Source organism: Acipenser ruthenus, chromosome 3 (assembly GCF_902713425.1).
Source record: "Acipenser ruthenus chromosome 3, fAciRut3.2 maternal haplotype, whole genome shotgun sequence".
Taxonomy (NCBI): domain Eukaryota; kingdom Metazoa; phylum Chordata; class Actinopteri; order Acipenseriformes; family Acipenseridae; genus Acipenser; species Acipenser ruthenus.
This window is the reverse complement of record NC_081191.1, coordinates 50,264,531-50,281,796: the sequence shown is the minus strand read 5'-3', so window position 1 is coordinate 50,281,796 and position 17,266 is coordinate 50,264,531. Positions and strand designations below refer to the sequence as shown.

Genomic DNA, 17,266 nt, shown 5'->3' with positions numbered 1-17,266 from the left:
ATATGAAACTGTAATTTTTTGTGAAGAATCAACAACAAGTGGGACACAATCATGAAGTGGAACGAAATTTATTGGATATTTCAAACTTTTTTAACAAATAAAAAACTGAAAAATTGGTCGTGCAAAATTATTCAGCCCCCTTAAGTTAATACTTTGTAGCGCCACCTTTTGCTGCGATTACAGCTGTAACTCGCTTGGGGTATGCCTCTATCAGTTTTGCACATTCCTCCTTGCAAAACAGCTCGAGCTCAGTGAGGTTGGATGGAGAGCATTTGTGAACAGCAGTTTTCAGTTCTTTCCACAGATTCTCGATTGGATTCAGGTCTGGACTTTGACTTGGCCATTCTAACACCTGGATATGTTTATTTGTGAACCATTCCATTGTAGATTTTGCTTTATGTTTTGGATCATTGTCTTGTTGGAAGACACATCTCCATCCCAGTCTCAGGTCTTTTGCAGACTCCATCAGGTTTTCTTCCAGAATGGTCCTGTATTTGGCTCCATCCATCTTCCCATCAATTTTAACCATCTTCCCTGTCCCTGCTGAAGAAAAGCAGGCCCAAACCATGATGCTGCCACCACCATGTTTGACAGTGGGGATGGTGTGTTCAGGGTGATGAGCTGTGTTGCTTTTACGCCAAACATAACGTTTTGCATTGTTGCCAAAAAGTTCGATCTTGGTTTCATCTGACCAGAGCACCTTCTTCCACATGTTTGGTGTGTCTCCCAGGTGGCTTGTGGCAAACTGTAAACGACACTTTTTATGGATATCTTTAAGAAATGGCTTTCTTCTTGCCACTCTTCCATAAAGGCCAGATTTGTGCAGTATACGACTGATTGTTGTCCTATGGACAGAGTCTCCCACCTCAGCTGTAGATCTCTGCAGTTCATCCAGAGTGATCATGGGCCTCTTGGCTGCATCTCTGATCAGTCTTCTCCTTGTATGAGCTGAAAGTTTAGAGGGACGGCCAGGTCTTGGTAGATTTGCAGTGGTCTGATACTCCTTCCATTTCAATATTATCGCTTGCACAGTGCTCCTTGGGATGTTTAAAGCTTGGGATATCTTTTTGTATCCAAATCCGGCTTTAAACTTCTCCACAACAGTATCTCGGACCTGCCTGGTGTGTTCCTTGTTCTTCATGATGCTCTCTGCGCTTTAAACGGACCTCTGAGACTATCACAGTGCAGGTGCATTTATACGGAGACTTGATTACACACAGGTGGATTCTATTTATCACCATTAGTCATTTAGGTCAACATTGGATCATTCAGAGATCCTCACTGAACTTCTGGAGAGAGTTTGCTGCACTGAAAGTAAAGGGGCTGAATAATTTTGCACGCCCAATTTTTCAGTTTTTTATTTGTTAAAAAAGTTTGAAATATCCAATAAATTTCATCCACTTCATGATTGTGTCCCACTTGTTGTTGATTCTTCACAAAAAATTACAGTTTCATATCTTTATGTTTGAAGCCTGAAATGTGGCAAAAGGTCGCAAAGTTCAAGGGGGCCGAATACTTTCGCAAGGCACTGTATATCCTTGTAACACCACACCAGTGCCATTATCCCTTACATTTAGCTCTTAAGCAATTATACATTTACTTCTGTTCTGCAGGGCCGTCCCTGATCACATCAATGATATATTTTGATGAATACACCATTTTAAAGTAACAGTATACAATGTAGAAGTCTTGTAGATACCCAGGAGACGGGATACAAATTATTTGTTGATACACCAGAACAAAACATATAAAACAAAGATCTGTAAATACAGATATTTCCTTGGGAAATGTTAACCAGTTTCTTGGCAGATACACATCAACACAACCAAAATAATGTATTTTAATTTATGCCATATAATACTGTATTGGTCCAACCATGAATTTATAATGTTTTAGTTCTATTACGTGAGTGCCATGATTTTTAAGGGAGGCACAATCTCTTGCTGCTTTTAAAGTAAGATTAAAAACACATTTTTATATATTAGCATATGTATTTTAAAGGGAAAACGTATCATCCTATTTTATACTACTTATTTTTGTCACTGCTTTTTAAAGTAAGAATTAAAATGACTTATTTTAAGTATGTAATTTAAAGGTATTTTATCATCTTATTATTTTACTATTTCTCTAAATTGTTTTGTATATTATTACATTTTGTTATTTGTATCTAAAAGCACTTTGAGGCAATGTATCACGAAAAGCGCTATATAAGAAATAAAGATGGATTGATTGAAGGTGGAAATCATTGGTGAATAGTGCCATGTCCCTCCAGAACAATTTAAAAGCCTTGTAGACAGGTCACATCAAATCAGTACACTGAACCTCTTTTAAACAACACTGCTGACTGCAGCCTGCCAAACTATTTGGAGATCATACAGAATAGCACAGGTAAGACGCCATGCGACAAAACCCAAGTTAATACCATGTCTGAAACCATGAAAGTAACTTTTTACAGTTTGAAAATATAACTGCGTGGAAGTTAGAACCTAGCAATCGGCAATCGAAATTCAGAAGCAGGGATCGGGGATTTTTAAAAGCCAGATAAAATAGATTTTCAGTATCATGGAATTATGACTTTACTGATAGCCTGTGAAGAAGGCTCTGTTCACAATCATGGGATTTCCATGCGGGGCAATTTACACGTGAATTGGCGATACGCGTGCAATGTTTTGGAGAATTAAGGCCTTTGCACACTGGATCCGTTCAGTCATTTAGAATCTGTCATCCAAAAAAGTCGTCTGTCAATCCATTGCACACTAGATGCGTAATATCGTACTTCATTTAGAGCGCTGATGTGCAGAGGCTTTATAGTAAATATACCTAGTTTCAGTATTTTAATAACAAATAAATACAATTCTGTTAATTCTTACATAACTTTAAACATAAAAAAAAATGTTAAATGTAGTATATTATTATTATTTGTTTATTTAGCAGACTTACAAACAGAGACTAGGGTGTGTGAACTATGCATCAGCTGCAGTCACTTACAATTACGTCTCACCTGAAAGACGGAGCACAAGGAGGTTAAGTGACTTGTTCAGGGTCACACAATGAGTCAATGGCTGAAGTGGGATTTGAACCCGGGACCTCCTGGTGACAAGCCCTTTTCTTTAACAACTGGACCACACAGCCTCCTATGAACTTAATGATCAAGCAAACGCTGATGGAAAACGTTTGCTAATTACGTTTCTACTAGACTACAATAATATATTATGCAATACATAAAAAAATACATTAAAAAAAGGTTGTCATAGCATCAGGAACCATATGACCAATATTTAATTTTTACACTCGCTCCTGTAATAAATATATATCTAAAAGTTGGGAAGCTAGCAATGAGCTACCGAAAATACTTTCTATCACTTTCATGTACTGCCTCTCTTTTCTGACAGTTAAGCCCTGACCGCTCTTGCCCTGTCACGCTTCTTTCTCTATATGTGTCTCCAGGTTAGGCCATTGTTTCTTTACTTCCTTGACAACAATTGAAATAAAAAGTATATGCTTGTAATAACCTATACTGCACAAAATCCACGTTTTCATGTTTTATAATACATATCATTCATGCCCTAGTCCACGGCAATGTCTTTCCATATGTGTTATTTTTTTTACAAAGTCTTTGTAATCTTTGCTGGATTTATCATGAAGTTTTTTTTTTTTTTTTTTGGCGGTATACGCAATTAGGTTTTCCATTTTCTTCAGGGTACTGCAAGAACCCACATGTCTTCCCAGTCGTTTTTCATTGGTCAATGTCATTTTGTAACGCACGTCAAATCAGATCAAATCGAACTTGTTTCGATTCCAAAATTGACGCATCACCGTCGTACGACAATTACGGACTCAGTGTGCAAGGTGCAATAAGGAATGCACATGATTGTTTTTTCTGTTTAGACGCACGTTAAATTCTGATACGTTATCGGATCCGGTGTGCAAAGGCCTTTACTCGTGTAAATCAGGTTTGTGGCTGAAAAAAACGGCCAAAGACAGGGATAGGGTAAATCTTATTTACTTGTGTAAATGACGGAACACACGGGAAATCCACGCTCAGTTTCACATGGAAACCTGCATTTCACTTGTAAATGTGAATGAGCTTGGTTACCCTTAAGTGACATCACTATAAATATTATAAGGGAGCAAGTCAGTTGTTACTGTGGATTCCAAAACGGCAGAAAGTGGCTGATGGGCGGTTTAATGGTTAGCAGTGGTGTAGTTCACCTTAATGATAATGCGGGCGGCTTTTTTATTATTGTTTTTTGCTGTGTCTGGCCTGTCATGTTGTATATCTCTTGTGGGTTTAGAGTTCTGTATAAAACCACTTACCATGAACTGTGTTATGCCCTTGTTATAGTATTAAAGCAGCAGGTTGAGAGTACCCTTCCTGTGAAAACTACGCTAAAGTTAAACACGAAGAGCAAGCTGCTTACTAAATGTCTACCTGAATTTCCTTGCTTTTGATCCCAGCTATGTCCAAAGACAACGCGTGTCCGCCCTCCACACAAAATCGTAGGAGCGAGGAGGAAACCCAGGCATTAATAAGTATAGTTAGTGACTTGGATGTGTTGAGCCAGCTCAATCGCCCGAAACAGCGTAACAAGCATGTGTACCAACAAGTGGTTGATGCCCTCTCAGAAAGAGGAATAGAGCGCACAGTCCCACAAGCTAGGGACAAATTAAAAAAATTGAAAGAGTCCTACCTGCAGGAACGAGCAAGGAGGTGCCGTTCGGGAGAAGAGGGACGGTGCCGCAGAGCAATGCTTTTTGCTTCCATTACATCTGGCATAGCTATGTACGTGTTGCAGTGCCTCTGAACAAGGGAGTTGACAAACTTGTTAAGACTGCGATGAACTGTGGTTTTATGCACCCCAAACACATTGCCAACTGTATTCAGGTAAGTAACCCTAACCCTGTACTCAGCTGAGGATGCCAGCCTATACAGATCAATCACCACTCTTTTTTCCACTGGCACAGGAGGCCGTACATAATTCCTTTTTGGCTGCATATCTTCCTTTACCATTTCCACTATAATGCTGAATGTTGCCCTGGTGACGCGAAATGACTCTGTCCACTGCAGATCTGTGAAAGAGTAATGCAGCACAACCTCTTCCCACCAGCAAGACAGACGATTACGTGTCCAAACTGTCCTTTCGCTAGCCATTGGCATTAAATAGCAAGGCCTAAGGATTTGCTGGTAGAGGATGTTTGGAGGTTCAAGCTTCCGAAACAACGGGAAAACATCCACTGTTCCCAATCCAGACAGCGTTGGGAGCACACATGGAAGATGTCTGGCACAGAGCTTTAGAATCTTATGTCTCCGTCAGTTCAGCCACGGTGCTCTGTAATACCTGTGTTGGTCAGTTTCATTTTATACCTCTGAGTTAATTTTTAATGAATAAGTCGTAAGATAAATTAGTTGAAACTGAATTCAATACTAGCGACATGCTACCCCGCCAATGACATTCAAAAACAATGTGGGAAAGAGCAGTAAAGCACATTATTAACCAACCAAGCATGAGGTATTTTGCTTTATTACAGCAGCTTAGATTCACTCGTGTACCAGTTCTCTGCACATGGAAACCACATTTTCACAAAATCTCACTAGTGATCTTCAAAAACAGCACCAGAACTTTACTCATAGCTAATTTACATATCAACCCCCACCTTTCCCATTCATTTGCATAACGTCGGGTAAAAAGGCCGGTTTACTTGAGTAAAATAAACTGAGCGAATGGAAACCCAAAAAAGCATTTTACACGAGACATTTTTCTTGAGCAAATGTCTCGAGCTAAAAAAAAACATGCATGGAAATCATGAATATCAATGGTGACCTACAAGAATAAATACATTTAATACTTAATGTAACCACTGTTTGAATATTTGGTTCCGCTTTGGGATAAAACATTATAACATTTGAAAAACAAACATAAGCTGCATGATTTCATTGTAATAAATAATATATTCAATATAAATATATTATGGGGAGTGTAAGGATAAGGCAGAAGAAGCAGAAAGGAGCAGTAAGTAGGATAGAACGTGGTCACTGACTAAGGGCGACGATGCCGACACATCCCAGGGGCAGATAGAAGATTCAATCCTTGAGAGCTGAATGAACTGACCGCACCGGAGTTGATCAGCTGAATTATGAAGTAGGAGTTGAAATAGAAGAGAGGTCGCATAAATGAATACCCGCTGTGGGGAAACTAGAAGCTGAAGGAACTGTGAATTCTGAGCTTCTGAGGCAACCGAAGAAGGCTGTTAGGCAGATGGTCTCCATGAGTTGATCCTTGTAGGGGGAGAAGCAACCTTTCCGAAGAGCAGAGATGAGTGAATGGAGAATGTCTGTTGATATAGGCAGGCGGGAAGGTACGGCAGGGGGGAAGCTTTTAAAGATTCCACAGAGGATGAGGCGGAGGATGGAGAGAATGGGGGGAGATGGAGAGAATCCCTAGCTTAGACAATGAAATCCTATTCTGGGCACAGAAGGTTGAAAACACTGACCAAGCTGTAGAATATGAAGCTCTCGAAGAAGAGGCGAGGGCTGCAGACATGAAATGCTGAGCAGATTGAAGGAGGTTACTGAGAGTAGGATTCAGTCAAATAGCAGCTGGTGAAGCTGGGGAGTCTGGAGGGGGCATTGGGGAAGCAGACCGGACCAACTGACGGAACTTGGTTACCGAAAGTAGAGGCAGAAGGGGAGCTGGAACTGAGGGTTGAGGTGGCAGCTGGAACTGAACGAACATATGAATCGACTGCTGAGGAAGCTCAGCACCCTTTGCACTCCATTTTCTGGAAACGAGGGCAGAGACGAGATGTCGACCATCCTATGTTTTGGTTAATACAGGATTGATCAGCGGTTTGCTATTATCATGTCTGCTTGGAATGGAAAAGGTGAACTCACATTCAGAGATTTGGGTTTCACAACTCCAGTCATTCTCCTAGTAGTGGAACTCCTTAACTCATAAAGACAGATTTCCAGTCTCATACCACGCCTCTCACCATGTATTAATGCTGTAATATTTGAGAGGATGTGCGGACATATGAATAGATTGCTGAGAAAGTCAAGGCGCCCTGTATTTGATTAGATGGAGATTAGCGTTAGCCTTGATTGCGGAATGCTGCCACGATCTGCATATTGGAGGAAAGCTGGAGCGCTGGAAGCTCTGGAGAAGTGCAGTTACAGATTTAAACTGTAAACTAAAGCAACTTTGCATGCTGCAATAGTGAGATATCTGAAGAGGGAGCAGAGATCTGCTGTAGTGAAGAGCAATTAACAGTAGAGGATGGGATCTGCTGAACAGTGCAGAGATCTGAGGAAGTAAACAATGGAGTGCTGTAGTCAATAGTGAGCAGTGGCCTGCTGTAGAGAGCAGAGATCTGCGGAAGCAATGATCCGTAATAGTGAATGGTGGACTGCCATCGGTAGAGTGTGGTGGTCTGCTGCAAACAGCAGAGATCTGCTGAATGCGGTGGATATTGGTCTTTGAGTGTTAGGGTGATTTAGATGAAACCGGAGATGGGGCAGAGATGAAGAATGCATAGATCTGAGGCTGCTGCAAAACCTATTGATTTGGTCGGGAGCAGTCTATGAGTGTATTGTCTATTGCAGGGTAGGAGGACACTTTGACTGAAATGTTGATAGTCATAGGACATGGTTTCCGTATCTGACTGGCGGCTCACATTGATGAAATGATGACTTTGAAAGTTGAATAAAGTGCCTTGATGAAGTTGGTCGGTTTGGAGGAGCAGAGTCAGATGAGGAAGCACGAATCCGGGAACAGGAAGAGGTTGCTGGAATGGAAGCCTGATGCAGAGAAGTTGAACGTTAATGTGATGGTAGATTCTGAGCATCTCAGAAAGCAGATAAGTGCGTGGCTTCATGATCAGGTCCTCGAGGTGGGGGGGGGGGGGGGGGGGGGGGGTGGATGGGGTGGGGACAACAAACTGCAGGAATGGATTGAAAAGCTGGAGTGTCTGAGCTTAAAATATATATATATAGAACTTGGGGTATTATACTGCCATCTAGGGTTATGACTGGAATTAAACCATTGGCATGAGTGAAGCAAACCGGCTTAAAATATATATAGAACTTGTGGTATTATACTGCCATCTAGAGGTTATGATTGGAATTAAACCATTGGCTTGAGTGAAGCTGGGTAGAATATATGAGGTTATTGTGATTAAAATACTTGTCTATGTAGAACAACATTTGCGTATTCCTTTAGATTTGAATAATAAATATTCAATACATGTTTTGAAAGTTGTGAAAGCGCAGCAACAGGAAGCCAGAAAATTGCAGTACTGAGACACAGAGCATGCAGTGCCTGGTAACCATGGTCTGTGAGGTGCCGGTGGAAAAGTTGCAGTACAGCAGTGTCATTGGAGCATGTTGTGACCAGTCAAATCACGACCCACCACTGGTTGAAATGGAGTTTGTAATGGGCTGGATACGTCTTTAAAACGTTGAACGTAGCTGATGGTGGCCCAGAGCAGGATCTTCTGATGGAATGGTAATTGTGCTGGCTCTGTGGGATCGGGGGTGCTGGCTCTGTGAGAGCGGGGGAGGAGCGGGGAGGGGCGTCTGATTGCAGGCGAGGAGTAAAGAGAGATTCCGCAGACAAAGCTTCGTGGTGGATTTAAATAGAGCTAAAGTAAGGCAATCACTGACAACAGGAATGTCAATGTCTTGTCGAAGGAGCTTTGAAAGTTTAGCGGAGGACCAGTCTTTCTGATAAAGTTGCGGACAGGTTGGAATAATTAAGCTGCGCTTTGGAGCAGGAAAGACTAATGTTGGAGCTCTTGGAGCCGAAAAGAGAAGCTGAATGAAAAGAAAGATCACCTGAGCAGGTAGGAAAAATGATTGATAATATCTTGGCAGCGATGTGCAGAGAAATGACCTGCAATGAGCGAGGCAACAAAGTTTAGATATTAGTGGTGAAGCACGAAATGACAGCGTCTGAGCATTTGCTACAAAACGAAACACTAGACAGCAAAGGTGCAAGTGATCAGGGCTTAAATAGAAAATAGATACTAATTAACAGGAAATTAGAAGCCCCCAGCTCCATGCCCCCGAACCACGCAGGCTAACATTTTAAAGCAGTCTTTCTGTAGCCTATTATTCCAAAGCTACTCAATATAACCTTATATAAACAACCAGTACATGTACAGCACACATATATATGTATGTGACTGTAATAAAGTTAGTGTTGGCACTAAATGTGAATACATCAAAGAACACTGATCAAAGTGTCAGAAGTCTGAATCTCAAATGGCTGCAAAATGGTAATTTGGTAATTTTTTTTAGATAAGCATTATAAAACTTGATCAAGAAAATCATAACATGTGTGGCAAATGTTAAGAGTCTATCTCAGGGGGCTCCCAAGTGGCGCATCTGGTAAAGGCAGGGCGGGGTGGCTAGGGGGGTGTCCTTGGCTCACCGCGCATCAGCGACCCCTGTAGACTGGCTGAGCGCCTGTGGGCTTGCCTGTAAGCTGCCCAGAGCTGCGTTGTTCTCCGACGCTGTAGCTCTGGGTTGGCTGCATGATGGGCCTGCAGAACGAAAAGAAGCAGTCGTCTGACGGCACACTGAGTCAGCGCAGGGGTGGTAGCAGTGAGCTGAGCCTAAAATACAATTGGCTATTTCAAATTGGGGGGAAAAACAGGGTAAAATCAATTGGCGACTACTAAATTAATATATATATATATATATATATATATATATATATATATATATATATATATATATATACAGTACTGTGCAAAAGTTTTAGGCAGGTGTGAAAAAATGCTGTAAAGTAAGAATGCTTTCAAAAATAGACATGTTAATAGTTTATATTTATCAATTAACAAAATGCAAAGTGAGTGAACAGAAGAAAAATCTACATCACATCAATATTTGGTGTGACCACCCTTTGCCTTCAAAACAGCATCAATTCTTCTAGGTACACTTGCACACAGTTTTTGAAGGAACTCGGCAGGTAGGTTGGCCCAAACATCTTGGAGAACTAACCACAGTTCTTCTGTGGATTTAGGCAGCCTCAGTTGCTTCTCTCTCTTCATGTAATCCCAGACAGACTCGATGATGTTGAGATCAGGGCTCTGTGGGGGCCATACCATCACTTCCAGGACTCCTTGTTTTTCTTTACGCTGAAGATAGTTCTTAATGACTTTCGCTGTATGTTTGGGGTCGTTGTCATGCTGCAGAATAAATTTGGGGCCAATCAGATGCCTCCTTGATGGTATTGCATGATGGATAAGTATCTGCCTGTACTTCTCAGCATTGAGGAGACCATTAATTCTGACCAAATCCCCAACTCCATTGGCAGAAATGTAGCCCCAAACTTGCAAGGAACCTCCACCATGCTTCACTGTTGCCTGCAGACACTCATTCGTGTACCGCTCTCCAGCCCTTCGGCGAACAAACTGCCTTCTGCTACAGCCAAATATTTCAAATTTTGACTCATCAGTCCAGAGCACCTGCTGCCATTTTTCTGCACCCCAGTTCCTGTGTTTTCGTGCATAGTTGAGTCGCTTGGCCTTGTTTCCACGTCGGAGGTATGGCTTTTTGGCCGCAAGTCTTCCATGAAGGCCACTTCTGACCAGAGAAAGTAGATGGGTGTACCAGGGTCCCACTGTTTTCTGCCAATTCTGAGCTGATGGCACTGCTGGACATCTTCCGATTGCGAAGGGAAGTAAGCATGATGTGTCTTTCATCTGCTGCAGTAAGTTTCCTTGGCCGACCACTGCGTCTGCCCGTTTCTTTGTGCTTCTTCAAAAGAGCTTGGACAGCACATCTGGAAACCCCTGTCTGCCTTGACATTTCTGCCTGGGAGAGACCTTGCTGATGCAGTATAAATACCTTGTGTCTTGTTGCTGTGCTCAGTCTTGCCATGGTGTATGACTTTTGACAGTAAACTGTCTTCAGCAACCTCACCTTGTTAGCTGAGTTTGGCTGTTCCTCATCCAGTTTTATTCCTCCTACACAGCTGTTTCTGTTTCAGTTAATGATTGTGTTTCAACCTACATATGGAATTGATGATCATTAGCACCTGTTTGGTATAATTGTTTAATCATACACCTGACTATATGCCTACAAAATCCCTGACTTTGTGCAAGTGTACCTAGAAGAATTGATGCTGTTTTGAAGGCAAAGGGTGGTCACACCAAATATGGATTTGATTTAGATTTTTCTTCTGTTCACTCACTTTGCATTTAGTTAATTGATAAATATAATCTATTAACATGTCTATTTTTGAAAGCATTCTTACTTTACAGCATTTTTTCACACCTGCCTAAAACTTTTGCACAGTACTGTATATATATATATATATATATATATATATATATATATATATATATATTGTAAAAGAGTGGTAGTGTGGTGCTACTGGACACCGGTGCTTTCTTCCCCACAGACTGGAGTGAACTCGTTGCGTATTCAGGTGAGTAATTTTATTTACAATATTTACACAAGTTTACACTTAATCAAAAGCATTATTTGCCGTGTACGGGCCACCAACTACCTCACTTCTTATCCCCTCTCAATGCTACTGCGAGACGACCAAGCTGTTACAAGCTTTGCCTGTAGAATGTCCAGACTCTGCAACACAGGTAAGTAGAGGTTGGGCTCCCTCTGGTGGAGTGAGCCAGAAAAACAGGTGAGTAGAGGTTGGGCTCCCTCTGGTGGGGTGAGCCAGGAACACAGGTAAGTAGAGGTTGGGCTCCTTCTGTTGATTATCTCCTGGAACACAGAGAAACAGAGAACAGCAGCACCCTCTGCTGGAGTGAGCCAGGAACACAAGCAAGTGAAGTCCAGGATATGTGGAAGCGTTCCTACTACAGCTGGGTCCCAGGATGCGTACGGATGGATACTGAATTCCCTTAAGAGGAATGGCGAGATACTGGTACTCCCACCACAGTGACTGGGTTTTAAAAGAGTCAAGTTCAGGCAGTAATAAACAATATTCCAAAACCATGGTGTTGTGTTTCAATTTCTTGTACTATAAACGCTTCCCACACCGATGTGCAGTTCGCTGCTCCTGCAGCTAGTAACCAAACAGTGTCTTAACCAGTCCCGGTCATATAAATAACACACTTACCAACTATGGGTATTGTCAGCGTATAAACCAAGGGGTTGTAGTCCTGAAAACACAGATACAGACACGTCTCCGGACAGTGCGTGCTCTAGGTGCAGGTGCGGTGCTTTAAACAGTGGTGCTTGCTTGTTGGTGCAGCGAAGTCCGGGCTTATTGCTGGCCGTCTGGCAAATACAAATGTACACAGTTACTAAAACAAACAAAAACACTCATGGTCCTCGTTTCCTCCCATTAACCACAACAAAGGAACCGATTACGGCGTCACATCCCCCTAAAGTACCCTCAGCCCTCTGATAGCTAGTTCAATCACGTCTCCTCCAATTCATAACTGAAACTTCGCTCACCGTACTAGGGCGAGGACTCCAGGTACCGTGACGCCGCCCCCTTCCTGAATGGCTGGCTTCCGACTGACCCTGGAATGAACTGCCCAACCATTCAGTACGAAGCACACAGTTCCTGTTGTACAGCGCCCTCACAGGTCGGGAGGGAGATTGTTGATTCAGATTCATTAGCTCTCTATGGAGCGCCATTTGTGCCAAAACTATCGGGCCGTTAGTTTGTCAATTTGTTTGTCAATTTGTTTGTCAGTTTGTGAATTGGTCAATTTGTCCAGCAATTAGTCCATAAATTTGTCAATTCATACAGTAATTCATAAACATATTTGTTAATTCATCTAATAATTAATTAATTAATTTGTAAATTCATTAATACGAAAGGCTGTATGGACCTGCAAATTTCCAATCAACCAGACAAACTTCCCAACGACCAGACAAACTTCCAACTGTCAATCTCGCACTGTGTGAAAAAAATGCAACCTTTCTAGCCAATGGGAGCACACACTAATATTTTAATTAACGAAAATCCAACCTCACTCAAAACTGCTTCAGCCAATAATATTTAGAAGGGCGTTTCAAAAGATATTCTATTTAACAAGATACTCGCCTCCACTGATTTTCAATGAAGACTTCTGTCTCACTGCGTGCAAAGCATTGTGGTATAAGAACATAAGAAAGTTTACAAACAAGAGGAGGCCATTCAGCCCATCTTGCAAGTTTGGTTGTTAGTAGCTTATTGATCCCAGAATCTCATCAAGCAGCTTCTTGAGCAGAGGACCTAATACTGATCCCTATGGTACACCACTGGTTACCTCGCTCCATTTTGAGGTTTCTCCTCTAATCAGTACTTTCTGTTTTCTACATGTTAACCACTCCCTAATCCATGTGCATACATTTCCTTGAATCCCTACTGCGTTCAGTTGGAGAATTAATCTTTTATGCGGGACTTTGTCAAAAGCTTTCTAGAAATCTGTACCCTTGAGCAAGGTACTTTACCTAGATTGCTCCAGTAAAAACCCAACTGTATATATGTGGGTAATTGTATGTAAAATAATGTGATATCTGTATAATGTGAAACAATGTATAATGTGATATCTTGTAACAATTGTAAGTCGCCCTGGATAAGGGCGTCTGCTAAGAAATAAATAATAATAATAATAATAATAATAATAAATAAACCATGTCATATGCTTTGCAATTATCCATTGTCAATGTTGCATCCTCAAAAAAGTCAAGCAGGTTAGTTAGACACGATCTCCCTTTCCTAAAACCATGCTGACTGTCTCCCAGGATATTGTTACCATATAGGTAATTTTGTATATAGAGAGTTTCTATGGAGAGTAAATGCAAGCGTATGAAATGTTGCTGGTTTTTCGCAATGTTAAAAAAAAAAATCTGTAGTTTGTTTACTGTACTATATTGCTGTGTCTTGATAATATTTTATGTTGTAATGTATTTCTAAAGTAACCGGTGTTACCGGACTGTTAAATGATTTAATCAATACGCTTCTTTAGAGCGATGTTTCTGCGCATGCGCCAACGAACGGGTCAGTGCTCAGAAAATAGCATTTTTCATAATAACTACGTATTGTTATAATTTGATAATGTTGCCATTTTCTTCAAAAGGGCTTGGGCAAATGTGTAATCTACTTCAAAAGTTGTATGCATTTTTTTTTAACATGGCGAAAACCAGAAACATTTCGTACGCCTGCATTAACTCTCCATATAGTTTTTTTGCCCAACTCTCTATATACCACAATGCTTTGTGCGCAGTGAGACGGAAGTCTCCATTGAAAATCAGCGGAGGCGAGTATCTTGTTAAGTAGAAATAGAAACGCCCTTCTAAATATTATTGGCTGAAAAAGTTTTGAGTGAGGCTGGATTTTCGTTGATTAAAATATTAGTGTGTGTTCCCATTGGCTAGAAAGGTTTGGATATTTGCAGGTCCGTAAGCCTTTCGTATTAATGAATTTACAAATTAATTAATTAATTATTAGATGAATTAACAAATACGTTTATAAATTACTGTAAATTGACAAATTTATCGACTAATTGCTGGACAAATTGACCAATTCGCAAATTGACAAACGAATTGACAAACAAATTGATAACGGCTCGATAGTTTTAGCACAAAATGGCGCTCCATAGCTCTCTGTCACAGCCATATCAAATTAATAATGCATTTAGCTTGCATTGTTTATACACCCTGCAAACACTGTATGAAACCCTTAAGTGACCTCATGTACTGCGTATTAGTTTTTGACAGGACAGCTTTGTTAATTTAGTGCCACAGAAAAATTAGTCTTTTGGAAGCTACATAGCAGATTTAATAATGAACACATTAAGGAAATACTCCTGCTTTTTGGATTTTACAAACACATGCAGCTCTTCCATTCATGTGTTTTATTTTTGTTTTCTTCCTTAAAACCATTTATTCAAGAGGAAACGTTCATCTGTTTATGAATGGAGCAATTGTTGGTATTATAGATGTCTAATAACTATAAGTATTATTATTGATTTAGCAGACACCTTTATCCAAGGCGACTAGGACAAGTGAACTATGCTGGTTACAAGCCATTTTCTTTAACCACTGGACCACACAGCCTCCTAATACCTAATAACTAATACCAATAGAAATGTATTTTAAAATAATTATTGTATGTAATTTCCAGTTCAAAATAGGTTTTTACCAAGTGATATGTAAATAACTTAAAAATAATTAATACATTTTAACCAGAAAAAAGACCAATCCCTGCACTCGAATATCAACCATTACCGTACGTGTAATGATTTATTTTGTAATGCACTTGTTACTGTACCACTGTGCTCGATAATACAGTAGATTTCTGCTGTTGTTCGAGTTCCAAGTTCGTCCAGCCTCGTGGCCCAGCAAGTTTTGATTTGATTTGTATTCGGTTTGGGTAAAGAGCCTCTGTAGTGTGGCGCTCCAAAGCTATTCGTCTGCACTAACACAACAGACAAACGACCTGCAGTTGTCCGCATCACCAGAGACACCAGTCGACTCCCTGCTCCACTCTCCAAAATGAACGTCAGCCGAGAGCAGTCGCTATAACCAAGGGGATCAGAAGGATAACCGACCACTCCTAAAACAAGTGGATTCTACGTGTCTGAGGAAAACAAAAGCCAGTCACGGTGTTGTGGTGTGTACGTTAACCAAGGTAAACATTCGCTTATTCTACTTTAAAATATTTAATGGTGCTGATTGGCAATCTGCGGTGTATGTATGCGTTGTTAGTTTAAACTGCATGTATGTGATATTGTTTATTTGTTAAACCTTAGATCAGTGTTGCCATTTAATATTGAATAACACGATTTGACTACCGCTAGCATGCAGTTTGGTATACTATACTATCCGAAATTGCAGATCCTAATATCTATTCGTTTGGTTTTGTTTAATGAATTTACATTGATACGTTAGAAACTAGTGCCTTACAATGTCAATAGCGAATCCCTAGGTGATGTCCTGCAGTATCCACACGGTTTGTGTCTCTAACAGATTAATTTTCGATATTTAAAATAATAAAAATATTCGAGACATATTTCGACGCCTCTAAGCTTTTTGGTATTAATGCTGGTCTTATTTCTTTAGATCAGTAGAAAGCTTTCGACAGGCTAGACCACCTGTGAAAAGTAATACTTCGGTTTTGGGACTGCTTTAAAAATATTATATATATATATATATATATATATATATATATATACACACACACACATATATACACATATACATATATATATATATATATATATATATATATATCTCCCTCTCTCTCTCTCTCTCTCTCTCTCTCTCTCTCTCTCTCTCTCTCTCTCTCTCTCTCTCTCTCTCTCTCTCTCTCTCTCTCTCTATATATATATATATATATATATATATATATATATATATATATATATATATATATATATATAATGTGTGTGTGTGTGTGTATTTATTAAAGAAAATGTAGTCTAGTGACATTTTTGGTGTGTTAAAAAATGAATAGTGGATTGAGTGCTGCTTTCCCAGTTCAGAGAGGAATCAGGCAGGAATGACTTCTCTGTCCCTTAAGAGCTGAGGAGGGTCTTGACTGGCTTTACATTCACGGTTGTATAGATGAGGCCATAAAAATGACCACACAGTACTTCTGCAGATGACGTCACTGTAATTATCGTCAATGAAAAGTATTAAGAACCACATGATTCCTGCAAAAATGGTTTTGATATAATGCTAATGAGTACCACAAATAATTAAAGCTTGATTGCAGAGCTGGTGTTGGCTGCTGCCAAAAAATGTTATAGAGAGGCAGGATTGTGCATCCTCTTAATTTGTTTGGAGCCCCCACACTCTTCATACAGATACAGGCTTTTTGGGACTGTCCATTGGTTGGAACAATGTGATTTAGCTTTCTATGGGGTAGACCATCTGTATTTATGAAAATAAATAAAAGCTTTCGGTTTTTGGACTGCTTTAAAAAAAGAAAAGGAAAATTAATTTACTCAATCGTGGCGTTTTTGGTGTTTTTAAAAAAAAAAAGAATGGTCGATTTCAATGCTCCTTTCCCAGTTCAGAGAGGACCTGCCTTTGGAAGAGGGGGGTGTTGGGGCTGATAGATGTCTAGCAGGACAGCTGCTTTCCAGCTGCAGGCCATGCAGAGGCTGCTGTATTCTTAGAGAGGTCTCAAAGAAAGACAGTTTGCCTTTTATTTCTTTCGCTAGGTTTGTGGACTGGGTCTCGATGCTTTTTATTAAACTGCAATGTAGCTTTGGTGAACTGAAGCCTTGGCAGTGCGTAACTTTAAAAAGAAACAAAGAGAACCTCACTTTGTATTGGTTTTTATAAGAGCCA

At 40.4% G+C, this 17,266-nt stretch overlaps 1 protein-coding gene across 3 annotated transcripts in view; it reads left to right on the top strand.

Annotated features, from left to right (window-relative positions):
- Positions 1 to 14,544: 14,544 nt before the first annotated feature.
- kiaa0319 (KIAA0319 ortholog) overlaps positions 14,545 to 17,266 on the top strand; it is a 100,163-nt gene continuing 97,441 nt past the window's right edge. Inside the window, exon 1 of one of the 3 annotated variants that reach the window (XM_059013425.1) lies at positions 14,545 to 15,599. The gene's annotated coding sequence lies outside the window, so the exon portion shown is untranslated. The remainder of the gene's footprint in view (positions 15,600 to 17,266) is intronic. The other 2 variants (XM_034058904.3, XM_034058903.3) reach the window with 2 other exon arrangements.